The sequence below is a fragment of the Dendrobates tinctorius genome, unplaced genomic scaffold (genome assembly GCF_039654945.1).
Source record: "Dendrobates tinctorius isolate UK_male_01 unplaced genomic scaffold, ASM3965494v1 ptg000274l, whole genome shotgun sequence".
Classification (NCBI taxonomy): Eukaryota; Metazoa; Chordata; class Amphibia; order Anura; family Dendrobatidae; genus Dendrobates; species Dendrobates tinctorius.
In genome coordinates this window covers 600,871-616,559 of record NW_027361941.1, presented here as the reverse complement: position 1 = coordinate 616,559, position 15,689 = coordinate 600,871, and the positions used below count along the sequence as shown (strand labels likewise).

Sequence of the window (15,689 nt, the reverse complement as noted above, 5' to 3'; positions counted from 1 at the left end):
GTAGTTAGAGATAATATTGGATTTATGTGGTTTTTAATGTGGTCTGGTGAAAAGTTAATTACTGATGTAATGTTGTGCCACTTCTTCCTTAGTCCAAAAAGATATGATGTAACCATATACGCCCTTTTGCTATAATATGTATACAGCTTTCTTTGTTTGCATAATGTATAAAAGGCACCTGCAATCTAGCTCGGGGCCTTATCATCGCCAGACTTCCTAGCGAATCTCTGCCCGTCTGAATTCCTGTTTTTGCCCGCATATTTCAACTTCTTTGCCTTTCTGTTCTGTGTTGCCGTGTATCTCTGAATAAACTTCGACCTCAGCTTTAGAGGATTGTCTGCAGTTTGGTCCGGCTCTTCCAACTCTCCATTAGGACTTTCTCTAACAAGTGGCGATTGCCAGCCAGGAGGAGCGGCTCCGGAGAGCTGCCTCCAGAGGAACCTTTGGAAAAAGTTGCAGATGAGAGTTTCAGGTTGGAAGAGTGAAGAAAAAAACAAAAAAACGCGTGTGGCCACACGTGAAACCGATCAAAGGAAGTCAGCCTGAAGGAGAACCTCTCGTGATTGCTCCGAGAACGCCTGCCTGATTTTTTATAAGAAAAACACGGACAAAGAAAAAGACTATAAAAAGATGAGTAACTAAGAAGAAGCTATCTACAAGGACGTGAGAATTTTTTTTTGTGTCCGGTAGCAAGAAGCTTTAAAAGGGCGTGGGGAGACGCCTGGCAAGCTAACGAGTGAGGCTGAAATCATGGCTGCACCTCTTTTGATATCTGGTCAAAAAGCTGCAGCGCGGTCTTCCATCTGAGAGGTGTGAGTATCTAACTTTGCTTAAATTGCATTTGCTGATACTAGAACAGAGTAAAACATCCTTGTAGACCACTGTAAATGTGGAGTGGTTACGGAAGCAGGCAGAGAAATATGCTGGAACACCCCAGCTGGAGGGGGTTAATGTGGAAACCACGTGGCTAAATTGTATGCGATGGTTTACCACAGAGAACTGGGAACTAGATTGAAAGAATTCGCTAGGGAAAAGTAACAGCCGGGTATCGGCTTTGTGTAAGACAGTCATAACCTTTGATCAGGCTCTTGATAAACAGTCTACACCACAGTATGTATATGAGGTCACCCGGGCAGGGGCAGCGTATGGGGAGAGCTTAGAACAGTTGAATGAGACATTGAGACAAGCAGGAGAGACACAAAGGGAGGGGGTTGAGTTGGAGCCTTTGAAAGCACTCATAGCACAGATGGAGTCTGCAGTGGAGAAGTGCGGGGCTGGTCCAGAAACAATCTCGGAATGGAAATCAATGATACAAGACTGGATAATGGAACACACAGATACACTGGATAGATTGTTCCGACATCTTCAACACATGCAGGCACAGTTAAGTAAAGAATTGATCGAAGAGGAAGGGGATGATTCATCACAGGTAGATTTTAAATTTAACGCCGACACTGCCTCTACCCCGAGAAAGAGTCCTGGTCAGATGTCCCTGGTCCATCTTAAATTTATTAAAAATTTGCCTAATTGGGAGGAAAGTATGGGAGTGTTTCGTAATGTCCTTGGCTTTGAATCATGGCTTGATAAATTCCAAATTAAATCTAGGGAGGATGCTTCCCGTTATTTCATGTCTTTTGTGCACCCTGAGTTCATGTCTCATCTTCGAGCCCAGCAGGCGAAGGGTGTGATCTGACAGAGCCGCAGGGAAGAATGAAGTTTGTGATTTCACAGAAGTTAGGGGGGAGAAAGCCCTCTCCGGCATTGTTAGATTCTTTTAAAATTAAAAAGGGGAGTGATCTCAGGATGGAGGCAGATAAATGGGTTGCAGCCTGGTGCGTGGTGTTTAATAAGACCTTAGACACTATGGACCAGGGTGATAAATTTGCTATGATGGAACAATTTGTAAAAAAGGTTCCCTTAGAAGTTTTTAAATCAGGAGTTTTGCAAAATGCTGAATCCATTGAAGACGTGGTTGAGGCTTTATTAACTAATGTTAGGACAATGCAATCCGAGGTGAAGGGTGATGAGTCTAATGTTTTTGCATACCATTCACCTCGGGGTGTATCTGCTGATTTGAGGAGGCCAGGAGTTCCAGGGGGTACGGCCAGGTACCGAGAATGGGCAGGTCCTGTTCGGCCGAGCCCCCACGGGATCCCATGAGAGGTCCTCCCTTGTGTTATTTTTGCGGACAGTTGGGACACTTTAAACGTTTTTGTCCCAACTTTGTGCCAGGGCCTATATCCCGAGAGCTCCGGGAGTTCTCTAGACCACCTTTCGAAGTTAGACCTCTGTATCCAGCAGTGAATGACCCTAGGCAGTATCAGCAGTACAACGGTCTTCAAATGGTTAACCCAGTCTCACAGGAGCCTTCTGCTCCTGCTCCTTCCCCAACGGCTTTCACTCATCCGCGCCCGGAGGTCCATGCTATTCAGGGAGGGGTCACTCCTCCTCGTCCCTACGCTCCCCTGATCAAGGAGCTACGAGAACATGAGGACCGGACCCTGACTAAGGATCTCTTTGGGGCGGAGGTGGCAGCTGTTGGACGGAAGCCGTGTCCAGATGGGGATAATGGATTTTTCGGGCTTACCACGGCAGGTAACACTGATTGATGGAGTGCTCTCCCTGTTCCCCTTACCCTCCTTGCTCCCCTTTCCCTGGGCAGGGACGGTAGACCTTATGTCAGAAGGAGAATAGAGGGGTTGCCGTGGGAAGACATCCTCATCGATACAGGAGCCTCAGTTTCAACAACAAGACACAAATTGCAGTCACCCCCTGGACTGCCTGAGAATACTACCACGTTGGTAGGATTTGAGGGCTCCTGTAGTCAAGCAGTAAAAAGTCGTCCAGTGAACCTGAGATTTCAGGACACAGGGGGATCGAAGCAAAGGGGTCTTCGATGCGCTTTTTGGGTAAACCCACAGTTACGGTCCACTATTTTGGGAACTGATGTTTTGGGAGCAATGGGAATTGTTGATTTATGTAACAAAGTCTTGTGGCGGAACAAAGAAGCCACTATCTGTTCTGTAATTGTACTTGTGGAGGAGTATGAGGAGAGTCACAAATTACCCATTGCTAGCTTCGGATTAGGTGCTAATGAAAATGTTGAAAAGGCTGACAATGATGCTTTGAAAAATGTATTGAAGGAAAGGTTCCCTGAATTGTGGATCTCAAAACTGATTGTGGGTTAATGCAAACTCAGGTTAAAAGTGATGGTGAAAAACTGCCACCTTTCCAGCGTCAGTACCGTATTCCTGAGGACGCCATCCCTTACATAAGGGTTGCAGTCAGTGAGTTGGAAAAGCAAGGTGTTGTTGTGAAAGGTAATTCCCCATGTAAAAGTCCTATACTACCTGTAAAAATGGAAGATGGCAGTTTTCGAATGGTGGTAGACCTGAGACTTGTAAATAAGTACACTCCTTCAGCAGCTCACCTTGTTGCATCTGTCCGTGAAGTTATGTCACAGCTGCGGAGTGATTGTAAAGTGTTTTCTTGTTTGGACATTGCAAATGGCTTTTTCTCAGTACCCCTAACACCTGAATCTGCCCTCCACTTCGCATTCACTTTCGAGAATGTGCAATACTTGTTCACGCAGTTGCTCATGGGATTTCACAGTTCTGTGGATTTCCATCAGGCATTGGCTCAAGTGTTAGAACCCCTTGGTTACGGAGACAAAGTCTTACAGTATGTGGATGATCTATTGATTCAAACTGTCGATGAATGTGAACACAGAAACCCTTAGAAATGTTTGTCAGACTTTACAAGATGCAGGACTCAAAATGAGTCTAGATAAAGTACAATTGATGAAATCAGAGGTTAAATTTCTGGGTGTGTCTGTCTCAGCAGAAGGAAAGAAACCCATGCATGATAGGGTTAAAGCTATTCAGGCTGTTCCCCTACCAACTAATGTCATTGAGCTCAGAAAATTTTTGGGTCTTATCAACTTTTCCAGAGAATTTATTGAAGATTTTGCTTATCTGGCTAAACCACTGTATGATTTATTGAAAGATGTTAATGATGATTTTGCACCTGTCAATGTGGAGGGAGCCGCCTTACAGGCTTTTGAGGGATTAAAGTGCGCCCTTACGGCAGCTGCCGCATTGGTTAACCCTGACCCTTCCCAGCCTTTTTACATTCAGACTCATACCGGTGATGTCTCTATTTCTTCTGTGCTTCTACAAAAATGGCCCAAAGAAAGCCCAGAAGTGTCTAGTCAGTTGTATGCCCTAGGTTACTACTCTAGGTTGCTTACACCTGTGGAAGAAGGATTCACTCTGTGCATGAAGCACCTACTGGGCGTGCACTGGACTATGAATCAAGTGAGACATATAGTGGGATTTGCTCCTTTAATTTTACAAACCCTGCATGTCACTTTAAAAACTTTGCTGAAAGGAAAAGCTTCAGGTATTAATTCACAGAGAATGGCTCAATGGATCATTGATTTTGAGACTATAGACTTACAATAGAAATAATACGATGTACTCTGTGAAAGCAGATGGAGGATGTAAAATGAGATCATGCCCATTAACAAATTTAGTAGATGTGCCTACAGGTAAATTGGATCAGCCTTAGGGCAATGAGAAACTAAAACCAACAAATATATGGAAAATATGTGTATTCATGATAGTGTTAGTAGGAAACAGACTTCTGCAATTGTCAAATGTAAGAATTTATGGGTTTAGTCTAACAGCAGTAATAAGATTAATGACAGTAGTTAGAGATAATATTGGATTTATGTGTTTTTTAATATGGTCTGGTGAAAAGTTAATTACTGATGTAATGTTGTGCCACTTCTTCCTTAGTCCAAAAAGATATGATGTAACCATATACGCCCTTTTGCTATAATATGTATACAGCTTTCTTTGCATAATGTATAAAAGGCACCTGCAATCTAGCTCGGGGCCTTATCATCACCAGACTTCCTAGCGAATCTCTGCCTGTCTGAATTCCTGTTTTTGCCCACATATTTTAACTTCTCTGACTTTCTGTTCTGTTTTGCCGTGTATCTCTGAATAAACTTCGACCTCAGCTTTAGAGGATTGTCTGCAGTTTGGTCCGGCTCTTCCAACTCTCCATTAGGACTTTCTCTAACAGAAAGAAAGAACAAAGAGGGAGAAAGAAAGAACATAGAGAGGGAAAGAAAGATGGCAAAGAAAGAAAGAACAGAGAGAGAGAAAAAGAAAGAACAGAGAGAGAAAGAGAGGAAAGAAAGAACGGAGAAAGAGAGAAAGAAAGAAAGAACGAAAGAAAGAAAGAGAACAGAAAGAAAGAACAGAGAGCGAAAGAAAGAACAGAGAAAGAAACAGAGAGAAATAAAGCTTCTATAGAGATACCATAGCAGCCCGGCTGCCATTGTAGTGCCCACCTGAGCCTCCCGATGCAGGACAGATCATGATCCGCTCACATGGCCGACATCCCCGAGTCCAAGGCGATCCCGCTGTTCACGCTGTCAGAGGACACGATGATGGATCTGAAGCATTCCCTGAAGTGCCTCCATGGATCCGTCACAATCTCCTCCCAAAATTACCTAATTTCCGGTCAGTTTCCAGCACGACACTTCCGGTAGAAAGTCACATGCGAGTTTTAAAGTGCTTCTCGGGGCTCCGCCGTGTACTCCTGTGTCCGTGGGAAAAGTAAACTCCCGGCTGTGGCAGTCTCTCTCAAAATCGGGACTGTCCGGCTGGACCTGGGACGGTTGAGAGGTTTGAATGCTTCCCACCATACACCTCGCACGGCTCCGCTCAGTACACTTCCGGCTCCGCTCCCCACACCTTTTACACACGCGGCTCCGCTCCCCACACATACTGCTCTGCTCCGTACACCTCATACACATGCTGCTCCGCTCACCTCGTACACACGCGGCTCCGCTCCATACACCTCGTACACATGCGGCTCCTCTCCGTACACACGCTGCTCCACTCCCCACACCTCGTACACACGTGGCTCCGCTCCCCACATCTCGTACACATGCGGCTCTGCCCTGTACACCTCAGACACACGCGGCTCCGCTCCGTACACCTCGTACACACGCGGCTCTGCTCCCCACGCCTCGTACACACGCGGCTCTGCTCCCCACGCCTCGTACACACACGGCTCTGCTCCGTACATCTCGTAAACACGCGGCTCTGCTCTCCACGCCTCGGACACACAGGGCTCCGCTCCGTACACCTCGGACACACGCGGCTCCGCTCCGTACACCTCGGACACACGCGGCTCTGCTCCCCACACCTCGTACACATATGGCTCCGCTCCGTACACCTCGTACACACGGCTCCGCTCCATATACCTCGTAAACACACGGCTCCGCTCCGTACACCTCGTACACACACGGCTCTGCTCTGTACACCTCGTACACACGCAGCTCTGATCTCCACACCTCGTACACACGCAGCTCTGATCTCCACACCTCGTACACACACGGCTCCGCTCCGTACACCTCGTACACACACGGCTCCGCTCCGTACACCTCGTACACACACGGCTCCGCTCCGTACACCTCGTACACACACGGCTCCGCTCCGTACACCTCGTGCACACATGGCTCCGCTCTGTACACCTTGTACACACACGGCTCCGCTCCATACACCTCGTACACACATGGCTCCTCTCTGTACACCTTGTACACACGCGGCTCTGATCTCCACACCTCGTACACACATGGCTCCACTCTGTACACCTTGTACACACACAGCTCTGATCTCCACACCTCGTACACATGTGGCTCGGCTCTGTACACCTCGTACACATGCTGCTCTGCTCCCCACACGTCCGCTCCCCAGACCTCGTATACACACACAGCTCTGCTACATCCCCCCTGTAAACCCCTCCTGACCCCACACATAAACTTCCTCTCATCCAGCACCATGACAACCAGCACAGCAGAGTCCTGCACACTGAGGACCCTGATCATGTGACCCCTGACTCCTCCCCTCCTGTGACCTCATTGCAGGTCCTGTGCGTGCCAAGAAGCCCAGCAGGAGTGTTGTCATTGCTGGGATTTATCAGGGCTGCGGTGGCCGGTGGGGTCTCTGGCAGGGTGAGGATGGGGTCAGTACAGTCATGGCCAAAAGTTTAGAGAATGACACAAATATTATATTTTCACATGATCTACTGCCCTCTGGTTTTTATGTGTGTTTGTCAGATGTTTTTATCACATACAGAAATATAATTGCAATCATATTATGAGTAACAAAAGGTTATATTGACAGAATGAGTTAATGCAGCAAGTCAATATTCGCAGTGTTGACCCTTCTTCTTCAGGACCTCAGCAATTCTCCCTGGCATGCTCTCAATCAACTTCTGGATCAAATCCTGACTGATAGCAGTCCATTCTTGCAAAATCAATGCTTTTATTTTTTCTGAATTTGAAGGTTTTTGTTTGTCCACCCGTCTCTTGATGATTGACCACAAGTTCTCAATGGGATTAAGATCTGGGGAGTTTCCAGGCCATGGTCCCAAAATCTCTATGTTTTGTTCCCTGAGCCATTTAATTATCACCTTTGCTTTATGGCAAGGTGCTCCATCATGTTGAAAAAGGCATTGTTGATCGCCAAACTGCTCTTGGACGGTTGGGAGAAGTTGCTCTCGGAGGACATTCTGGTACCATTCTTTATTCATGGCTGTGTTTTTAGGCACGACTGAGAGAGCGCCCTTTCCCTTAGCTGAGAAGCAACCCCACACATGAATGGTTTCAGGATGCTTGACAGTTGGCATGAGACAAGACTGGTGGTAGCGCTCACCTGGTCTTCTCCGAATAAGCCGCTTTCCAGATGTCCCAAACAATCGAAAAGGGGATTCATCAGAGAAAATGACTTTACCCAAGTCCTCAGCAGTCCACTCCCTGTACCTCTTGCAGAATATCAGTCTCTCCATGATGTTTTTTCTGGAGAGAAGTGGCTTCTTTGCTGCCCTCCTTGAGACCAGGCCTTGCTCCAAGAGTCTCCGCCTCACAGTGCCTGCTGCCATTCCTGAGCAAGCTCTGCACTGCTGGTAGCCCGATCCCGCAGCTGAAACACTTTTAAGAGACGGTCCTGGCGCTTGCTGGTCTTTCTTGGGCGCCTTGGAGCCTTTTTGGCAACAAGGGAACCTCTCTCCTTGAAGTTCTTGATGATGCGATAGATTGTTGACTGAGGTGCAATCTTTCTAGCTGCAATACTCTTCCCTGTTAGGCCATTTTTGTGCAGTGCAATGATGACTGCACGTGTTTCTTTAGAGATAACGATGGTTAACAGAAGAGAAACAACGATGCCAAGCACCAGCCTCCTTTTAAAGTGTCCAGTGGTGTCATTCTTACTTAATCATGACAGATTGATCTCCAGCCCTGTCCTCATCAACACCCACACCTGTGTTAATGGAGCAATCACTGAAACGATGTTAGCTGGTCCTTTTAAGGCAGGGCTGCAAAGGATGTTGAAATGTGTTTTGGGGGATAAAGTTAATTTTCTAGGCAAATATTGACTTTGCAAGTAATTGCTGTTAAGCTGATCACTCTTTATAACATTCTGGAGTATATGCAAATTGCCATTAGAAAAAATGAAGCAGTAGACTTTGTAAAAATTAATATTTGTGTCATTCTCTAAACTTTTGGCCATGACTGTACATGGGGGGGCGTGGCGGCGGACGCGGGTATCGATTCCCAGACAGCGTAAATGGGCCCCCACGTCTTGCCAGGGCCCCGGCATTTGCCCAGCACCGGGTGCTGACGCCGGCCCTGCCCATATATCCCGGGAAGTGTCAGGTTCTGGGATCTCATTATATTATTAATAACAATTTCATTCCCAATTATTCCCGTCATTTATTGCTCGTTACAGTCTCTCTATAAAATAACAGTTTCCTCTTTGTTACACCTCCTAATACTGATCATTTATATCTCTATATTGTAGAGGAAACATTTCTAGGAGTGTATACACTTCACCACAAACACTTCCCATAGATTTTATTATCCATCACTGTTATTAAGCTGCTTTTCTCTTTATATCTTTACCATATCACTTTTTATTCTCTTTTCTTACCCGTTGCACAGTTGCACTCTCACTGGTCACTTGGTGGGGTCACATTTGGCTCTTTTCACCTGCATTGTTTTGTTTCCGGACCCCCCTCATTATCACTTCACCTGATTGATCGCTACCAGATGGCTCTATGCAGCATTATTCATCTTGGTTTTACAAACAGGTTTTCATCCTGATCCTCCTGCTTCACTGGGGAAGATATGACCGGGGAACAGGCCCAATTCCTTTAGGAACACCCCCACTTTACCCCAGAGTTACTCCCCTTGCCTGGATTAGTGCAGGATCTTGGTGTGTTGGAAACACTTAGGCCGGGGTCACACTGGCGAGGAATATGGCCGAGTGAGAGGCGCTAAAAGCACGCATTAGACACGGACAAATGATTCTCTATGGGGTCACTCGCACCAGCCGTATATTTCTCATCCGTATTCTAGGCTCCGTGCCAATCGCATGCTGCGATTGTCAGCGTACTAGTAGTACGTCCGTAGTACGCCAATGCAAGTCTATGGGTGCGCAAAAAATACGGATTACACACGGACCACACATGTGACTTGCGAGAAATACGCACCCGGTGTCTTTTAGCAAAGCCGGCAGTTCAGTGCGCTATACAGTAGCTATACAGTAAACTCACACTGACAGGTTTAATAATGAAACGAAAGAATAGATATAGACACATAGAATACATTATATATATATCTATATATGCACTCTATGTGTCTATATCTATTCTTTGGTTTCTGTTAGAAACCCTGTCATAGGGCTCCATTATATGTCCATTTTGCAAGGCGGCGAGAAAATCTCACCATACGGATGCCATACGGATTACATACGGATGCTTACATGCGCAAAATACGCGACCACACCTTGATTACGGATGACATATGGAGCACTGTTTAGGGGCCATTCATCCGTATTACGCATGTAAAATACTGACCGTATTTTGCGTTGGTTAGTGTGACCCCGGCCTTATCCATACCCTCTCTGAGGAAGCTGACGGGGTGAAACGCCCGTAATAGGGAATAGTGGTGAATCTGCCATCTTTCTCTGTACACTCCCGGCATGTCGTCTGTAGGATCTGTAATCTCCATCTCTTGTTAGGATGGTTCCTCCTTTACACTATATGGGCTGTGCTGTATTCCTGGGATATCCCATATAGCACTGGCTGCACGTTATATCTCCTCTCTGTACTCCAGGGATGTAATGCGCTGTCAGCTCTTTATTCTCTCACTATTTATACCCTTTGCTCTGTGTCCTCTCATTATATAAGCTATTCATCTATAAGTGCTGTCGGGATCCTTCAGATACTTCTTTCACCCGAAGGACCGATGTTCTTGGGTGTAGGACACCATATGTCTCTGATTAAATCAGCTCCGTCGAGAAGAATTACACAGACACAAGCTGTATGATACAACTCGGGATGCCTGCCAAGACGCCTCTGGCTTATCAGTTAGGCTTCCATCTTTTATAGCAAAGAATTTTAGTATTTACAGACATGCGCAGTATAAAAATGATTTCACAGCTTGTTTCAATCACAGAGAAAGCCATGTAGGCTGAGAGACAGGAATTTATCTGTTATCTGGTTTCGGTTCTCAAGGGAACAGAAAAGATAAGTTTCAACAAGAAAATGCAACATAGACAGAACTCAATTTAACTCCTTCAGTTCCTATCATTCCCCCCTTTGACATCTTTATTCTTCACAATCTGGAACACTGGATCCTGTAATGACAGCTGATAGTGTCCTATTCACCAGGTACTATCCCAGGCCGACGGGTTGCCCGAGGGAGACAGGTATCTTCTTTTACCCTCTCCATCCCCCAGTTACTAAGGCCACGTCTGTCATCACAAGAGTACGCTCCTTCATGCCAGAAATGAGATGTCAACCTAAAACTTAAAGAAAACAATTATCAACTTTGGTATATGTTCTGTCATTAACTTATCTTTCTCATCTGTTTCTGTATTTTTTCTTACATACAGAAAAACACCAAAAAACAAGTTTCAAAAATACATATAATACAAGGAGACAAACAACAATACGTAATAGAATAGGCTATCCAACCTCCTATACCCTTAAACCAATTGACTGGATTCAGAAAGGAGAATGTATCTGACCACCAACTATCTTTATTGCGATCATTGTCTTTATCATACTGATCTCTAAGTTTTTGAACATCCTCTAATTTTAGCTTTAACTTTATAGTGTTGTTGGGATCTATATAATGACAGCAAGCGGGTCCGACGACCTGACACATGCCACCCTGTGCTGCCGTTAAATAATCCAGTACTATGGTATGTTGGTTAGTAACTATAATAAGTTGATTCTGGACAGCAACAGTGGTGTTAAGTATATCCAATATATCCCAGATTTGATCATCTAAATAATCTGTAGCCCTGACCAATTTATCCCACATTTGCGTGATCATAGGATAGATAAAAATAGAACTAACAATTTTATTAGCCACACTCATCTGCACTATATGTGGTCTCCCAGAAGGACGAGGTGTATTATCTGCTGCTCTTTTGTATAATGTATGTTTGGGTATAGCCTGCATATCCAATTGTCGGTTTGGAATGATAAAGGTAGCCGGAGTCAAACGTCCCAGAGTACAAGTACCTCTTACCCCTACTGGCAACCATTTATATGCATTGTCTCCACATACCCAGAACATATCACTAGGTAAATCCCAGGCTGAATGTTGTAATACCAGTCTATGGACTAAATCTATGAACGCAGATACATTCTGAAGCATACACCAAGTTGTCCTAAAGGGCTACAATACCCTACATCGGGATTTCCACAGGTGGGAGTTCCTTTCTCATATCCAGATGACTCGTTGCAAGGTATATTACCTGAAATATTAAAACAAGTGTCATTATTGCCCTGGGGAAATAAATTGGAATACTCCCAGGACGTATTATGCAACCTTCTTTCTAGCAGTATTGGTTTGAAGGCGTCAGTAGAGTGGGAAGTTACACTAAAACTAACTTGTAGGCCGTACGTTGGAACTTGCCCCAAGTTGATTAATCGAGTCCTATTCCTAGGTACCCAAGCCCCCCCCTTATATGCCAAATATTGAAGGTGAGTGCTACTTCCTGAAAGGTTACCTTGCCACCAGGGATATCCTACCCATCCCACAACAGGTATACCGATAGTCATATTCCATAACTTCACATTATTTGTGGAATTATTAGCGAGTGTGTCAGAACAGTCAGTCCAAGCGAATAACTCTTCGGGTGGGACAGGGATAACAAGAAAGGGAATACTCGTGGCTGATACTGGTGAGTACGTGCAGATCCAGCAATCTGCTGGAGGCTGAGTATCATTCAACCAATCTCTCAGTAATTTCTCATGATGTTGTATAAACCTATTATTCAATGGCATCGGAGAATTTAAACTGTCCCATGCAGCTACTGTCATTATAGGAAATGCAAAAAACCAAAGCATTATGCTCTTTTATATATTCTTATTGACTCCTGTGGCTAGTTTGCAATGTGATGCGTGGATCCAGGTTGATCGTCCTTCTAACTTAACAGAAGTAGGCGTTGTCAAGAGTACTTGATAAGGACCTTGGTATCGGGGTCCAAGCGTCTTTCTGGAGTGTTTCTTGACATATACGTAATCACCAGGTTGTAGACAATGAGTTCCTTCCACACTATCCGGATCTGGAATGGAAGAAAAAACTAGAGAATGCATTTGAGTTAAATGCTTTTGTAACTGGATTACGTAACTAGTCAAACCATCCACATTAAGTGTTAAAACCTGTGGGTAGTACAACCCTGTGTTCGGTGGTCTTCCAAACAATATCTCGAAGGGTGACAGTTTAGTTTTCCCTGTGGGTGTGTACCTTACTGAGAATAATGCTAATGGGAGACATTCTGGCCATGGTCTATGGGTCTGTTCCATGGTTTTCTGTATTTTCAATTTCAGTGTCCCGTTCATTCTTTCTACCTTCCCTGAACTCTGTGGGTGGTAGGGTGTATGAAATGCTTGTTCTACACCTATCATTTGCATTACATTTTGCATTACTTCAGCAGTAAAATGTGTGCCTCTGTCTGATTCAATTGTTTCAGGTACACCGAATCGTGGTACTAGCTCCATCACTAGTCTCTTTGCAGTGGCTCGAGCTGTAGCCGTTTTCACCGGGTAGGCTTCTGGCCATCCAGAGAACATGTCAACACACACCAGAACATATTCATATGGTCCACTTCTGGGGAGTTGAATGTAGTCAATCTGCAGTCTCTGGAAAGGATATAACGGCCTAGGACTGTGTTTCCGTGGAGTCTTCACTACTTGTCCGGGATTGTGTGCTAGGCATATGGGACAGGTGGTACAGTGTAGCTGCGCCATCTTCCCAAACCCAGGAGCAATCCAAACCTTCGTGACTAGGCGTGTCATTCCATTGGCGGACATGTGAGTTGGAAGATGAACTGCTTCTGCCATCCTCGGATATAAAACCCTAGGCAAACAGTACTTCTGATCTTTCTTCCACATTCCGTCCATTTTTTCGGCACCCATCTTTTCCCAAGTTTCCTTGTCTGTCTGGGCGGAGTCTTCTTGGAACTTTTGTAGGTCTGTAAACAAACCCAATGCATCCTGTTGCACTATGTTTACCTTTTCTGGAGTTCCCAAAGCAGCTTGCTTTGCCGCCTGGTCTGCTTTCTCGTTGCCTTTCGCTTCCATGTTGTCTTTTCTGGTGTGTGCTGGCACCCTCATAATGGCCACCTCCTGTGTCTGGGCCACATTCTCGAGGATTTCTCTGATCAGTGTGGCATGATTTATGGGTGTTCCTGCTGCTGTCATGAAACCCCTTGTGCGCCACAAAACCCCAAAATCATGTGCTATCCCAAAGGCATATCTTGAGTCAGTGTAGATATTTGCTGTTTTTCCTTTGGAAAGTTTTAATGCTTCATTCAGAGCTGTTAGCTCAGCTTCCTGAGCGGACATATGGGGTGGAAGTGCCTTTGCTACAATAATCTCATGTGGTGACACCACAGCATATCCTGTGTGGAATTTTCCAGTGTCATCGGCATATCTGCTGCCATCCACAAAAAGTACAAAATCTGGATTTAGCAGTGGTGTGTCAGTGACATTGGGCAAGCCAACAACTTCTTGCTGCATCAGTTCTATGCAGTCATGTTCATATTCAACTTCGTGTGGGGGTTCAAAAGAAAGTGACAATTGTTCCTCATTTACCTCATCTATCCCCCCTTCAGAATCCGCAATTGGCAACAGTGTAGCCAGATTCAGATTCTGAGTTTTGGTGAACGTAACATTAGGAGGCATAAGCAAGGCACATTGTAGTCTGAGTTGTCTGGCCATAGAAATATGTTTAGCAGAAACCTGATTCAGGATACCGTATATATCATGTGTGGTACAGACAGTTAGTGGGTTGTCCAATACAATATCAGAAACCTTGTCAAGTAGTAATGCGATTGCAGAAACTGCTCTAACACAGGATGGTGTTCCTTGTGCTACAGAGTCTAGCTTAGCAGAATAGTATGCAAGGGGTCTATTCTTTTTGTCATGTTTCTGTGTCAGAATGCCAGTAGCATGCCCTCTGATTTCAGCAGCCATAAGTTGGAAGGGCATGTCATAATTGGGTATGCCTAATGCTGGGGCTGATATTATGGCCTTCTTTAGATACTGAAATGAGGTTCGTGCGGTATCAGTCAGTTGAAAGGGTGTTGTGTTGATACAATCATACAGTGGCTGCATGTGTTCACTAGCATGTATGACCCATTGGCGACAGGAAGAAACTAAGCCCAAAAATGCTCTCAACTGCTTATGAGTTTTTGGTTCTTTCATCTGTTGGACAATTGTGATTCTGTCATTGGTTAAGTGTCGGGTACCATGAGACAGACAATGTCCTAAAAATACAACTTTTGGTTGACAGAACTGTAATTTCTCTCTGTTGACCTTACACCCATTGTCTGATAAAAATATCAATAATGATAGCGTATGGGTTTTACAGCTAGGCTCATCAGGTGCACAAAGCAATAGGTCATCCACGTATTGTAGGAGCGCAATGTCAGGTGGGTGTGGCCAACCGGCCAACACAGACTGTAATGCTTGTGTATATAATGTGGGTGAATGCTGCATGCCTTGTGGCAGTCTGGTCCAGGCATATTGTTTGCCTTTAAACGTAAAAGCAAATAAGTGCCAACAGTTTTTGTGAAGAGGTACTGAGAAGAATGCGTTTGACAAATCAATTACTGAAAAACATTTCGATTGGCTAGGGATTTTTGCCAATAATGTGTGTGGGTTAGGTACTACAGGTGTCAAAGGAACAAGGATTTTATTTATTTCTCTCAGATCATGAACCATGCGATATTTTGGAGCGTCACCCGGTCCTCCTTTCTTTTTGACAGGAAACAATGGCGTATTAGCTTGTGATTTGATCGGTACCAATGCTCCGTTGTTTACAAGATCAGTGACTTGTGCTTCAATGGCAGCCTCTTGTTGGGCACTAATGGGATACTGCCGCAGCTGAGGCAACCTTGTGTCCACGGGTACCTCCACCACAACTGGGGATACGGGAAGTAAACCAATATCTGCATTCCCTTTTGCCCACAGGGTGTCGGGCAATTTATCTAAGGCTGGGTCCCATGGATGTGGTGTGGTGTCACAAGTGTCATCAGGACTTTGTGACTCAAGGGCTTGAATTATCATGCAAGCCTCAAGAGTGTCCT

The 15,689-nt window shown here is 45.1% G+C and overlaps 2 pseudogenes; both read right to left on the bottom strand.

Moving 5' to 3' along the window:
• LOC141072522 (uncharacterized) overlaps nt 1-15,689 on the bottom strand; it is a 73,656-nt pseudogene that overhangs the window by 19,429 nt on the left and 38,538 nt on the right.
• Nucleotides 10,392-12,417, bottom strand: LOC141072502 (uncharacterized; annotated as a pseudogene).